This window comes from Tenrec ecaudatus, chromosome 14, assembly GCF_050624435.1.
Source record: "Tenrec ecaudatus isolate mTenEca1 chromosome 14, mTenEca1.hap1, whole genome shotgun sequence".
In the NCBI taxonomy this organism is placed as follows: Eukaryota; Metazoa; Chordata; class Mammalia; order Afrosoricida; family Tenrecidae; genus Tenrec; species Tenrec ecaudatus.
The window spans coordinates 94035477-94039271 of NC_134543.1; positions in this window are offsets into that span (position 1 = coordinate 94035477).

The window sequence follows — 3795 nt, forward strand, 5'->3', positions numbered from 1 at the left end:
TGAGTATTGTTTTCTTAAAAGCATGGGTCTAAAGAATTTTATGTGTGCAGTTCTAACACATGATCATATTGATTAGTAATATTTTTTTTCTAACCCAATAAATTTTCAACTTAATTGCATGGATGCATTTAGAAATAAGTTTCATTTGACTTGAGTCACCTAAGGCAAAGTTGTGAACTAAGTGAGATTGATTTCAGTTACTCTCCTAACTCCAATATTCTCATTTATTCCTTTATCATTAAAAAATTGCTGAATGTGTTTAATATTCTAGTTACTGTGATAGAAACGAAGGAATAAGCGAAGTCCCCCGATCTTAAAAAGTTCTCAGTTAGCCAGGAACAAATGAAGGACAGCAACATAAATGAAAGAACCCCCTTCCAGGAGGAGGGAACAACTTGTGCAAGGTTCCAGTATAAGGGAGGACATGGTAGTTTTGAAGAAACACCAGGATTTAATTGCTGTCCTTTTATCTCCATCATTGAACCTATATGCTCCAAACTGAAGACATTTCTGGATCCAAATCTACGTGAATCCTCATGAAGCAGTAGACAAGGATCAGGTCCTTTTTCTTTTCTTCTTCACAAAAATGTTAATTTGCTGGAAATACATTACTACCATTATATATAAGTTTGACACTGACCAATTGCTCAGGGGACCAATTACCTTTTTCATGGAGATAACCATGTGTCAAAAGAAGGGTAATGCCTAAAGAAACAGACCTCGATGGTACAATTTCAGGAAAAAGCAGCAAACGTTCCCTGGAAAAATTTTTGAAGCCTTTTAAATTATTCTTCATGGACAGCTATTCAATTTGTCCACAATATATCTAATTTTTTCTTTATTTAACATTTTAGTAGGAACTCATATAACTTGTATCACAATCCATACATATACATATACATACATCAATTGTGTAAAGCACATCTGTACATTCTTTGCCCTCATCATTTTCAAAGCATTTGCTCTCCACTTAAGCCCTTTGCATGAAGTCCTCTTTTTGCCCCTCCCTCCCCGCTCCCCTCTCCCACATGAGCCTTTGATAATTTATAAATTATTATTTTGTCATATCTTGCCCTATCCAGCATCTCCCTTCATCCCCTTTTCTGTTGTCCATCCCCCAGGGGGGAGGTCACATGTCGATCCTTGTAATCGGTTCCCCCAATATGTCTAATTTTTAAAATCTATAAGATATCATAACAACAACAACAACAACAACAATCTTCCCTGAGAAAAAGTACAGTTGTGAATGATGCCTGCCCCATATACAAGACTTTATTGTAGTTCAAATTTAAAATCCTTTTTCCTCTGTCTGATTGCTAAATACAGATAACTAACCCTGATGTTGATGTTGGTGATTCTTGGTAAGTACATACGCTGAAGTAGCTTAATGATGAGCTTTCATAACACATCAATGAGTTTAGATGTTTCCTATTGTAGCTCATAATTCTGGCACCCAAATATCCTGGTTCCAGCTTAGGCTTGTTTTACACAGCATTAAGGATTAAATCTGTTGGTTCCAGTTCCATCTTTTCCATTAGCTGCTCTTTAATAAAACTCCAGAAGTCCATTATTCATCATATCATAGCATACTAGAGGGCAGTTAATTCACCTAAAGTTTCACATTGAATAACTTTCTCATCCATGTTAATTGGGTTACTTGGAATTTTCCATCAATCATGGCATCTCAGGTTTTGGCTTTGCTGAAAGAATGCATATGTGAGACATATATTATACACTAGATGCACACAGGCAAAATTAAGTGTAGGATCCAATTTCAACTCTGACTCATGTCTACTTTGACTGAAATGAAGGGTCCAACTTGATTGAACAGTTTCTTCCTTTAAAGAAGAAAATAAGGGCAGACGACAGAATCAGTACTTTAGATCACTTCACTCAAAACTCCATTGATTGATAGTGTCATGCGACAAGGTTTACGGTGAAGGAGACTTTGAAAGAGAGTTTACTGAAGGACGAAGTGTGTAGAAACATGGAAAGACCTGAGATTTAGTTCATTCCAGTTTGACATAATGCTTAGAGAGTTTGTATTTCCAACCCAGATATACTGAATCAAAATCTACATTATAACAAGATTCCCAGATGATTCTTAGGTATCTTGTGAAATGTAGATTTTGATTCAGTATCTCTGGGAGAGAAATTTGTATTCTTAAGCAGAGGTCAAACTGGAATGAACCAGTTCAAAGTCCTGGTGATACTTGCAAATAAGGTTGTGATTTTGTTCTGCCTGTCCCTCATTTGTTAAACCAAATAGATTTGATACTCTTTTGGGATCATCTCATCCCTTTAATGACATCAGAGTAGGGTGGTGAGAATTCTTGTGGTTCAATTCAATTTCCAGTTGCCATTGATTTAATTCTGACTAATGGCAACCTCATGGTTGTCATAGGAGAACTCCCTGCTGTGGAGTTTTCAATGACTACCTATTGGGAAGTAGAGAGCTGGGTCTTTCTTTCGAGGGGACTCTGGGTGGATGCAAATCTTCTCCCTCCTGTTGGTAGTGAGCTCATTTATTGTTTGTACCACCCAGAGACTCCTTACTACAAATATTCCCCTGTGTCCATTTACTTCTATTCTCCCTTTTAGATAAATGTTCTGTTCCTTTATGCAAAGATTTCTCATTCCAACTTTAATCTTAGATTCATGCTCCATTTCTCTTCTCATTGTAACATAATTAAAAAATAAACTAGAAATAAGCAAACAGAACACAAGAGGGATAGAGACAGAAAGATAACAAGAACATTGGGGATGTACATTTTCCTATTATTATTATTATTACTACTACTGGAAATGATTACAACTTAGAGTTAGCATATTGCAGTAAAAAGGAAATTCATTAAATGACATACTCAACTGCCTTTGTACATAGAACAGGGTGAACCATCTTTGCACAATGCAACTGGGCTGTCACCATAGTAGCGGCTGAATTACTATGGGCTGAATTAGCACTTGTCTGACCAGTTAGCATATATTCAAGGTCAAGCAAATAAGCAATTCCTACAGCTCCCAATTTCTCCTTATGCCAACATGCTGCCTGGAGACGAAGTAGGTCACACTAGGACCCCAATAATAATTCATGCAGGTTTCCAGGTTGCTAAGAGCCCCAGCAGTTTCCTGGGTATGGCCCGCATTCTCCTCAATCTTGCTCTGCAATTTCCCTTCTGAGGTCTTGCTCCCAGATCTGCATATATTTACATGTTTCAGCCTGTAAGCTTTTTAGCCACAAATTATATAAAATCGAGGTCAGCCCTCTGCCAATATAATTTTCCATCTCACCCCATCACTTGCTTACTTTAAAAAAGAAATAAAAACACGAAAAAGGAAGGATAGACTAAAGAGAAGATACTCCATGGAGATCTTTCACGATGACCGTCAAGACAATTGTCATTTTAACGGGTGTCGGCAGATAGCCAATTTCAAGCTCGTGCTAGCTCTACTGTGCATAGTGGGGACATGGTATGACTCAGAGGTTGAATGACTTATGCTTTCCCACAGTGAGACTGCCTCTCAAGACAATATGTGGATTTTGGAAATTGTCCTGGACACTTTTAACTAACTTGCTAATCATACCATCTGAGTTGCCGATGCTGTTCTTGGTTTGGTTGTCTTAGTAAAGTTATGGCTAGCGAAGCTTACTAGGTCAGGATTTTCTCCTTTTAAGGCCCTTGTGGCTGTTTATCTTTTAATTATGTTTCTAAAGCAATTGCTATTTTTCTTCTGAGCTTGTGCGTAGTATCTTATTTTAATGTTTCCATTCTCATTTGCTTTTCAGGAACCTCA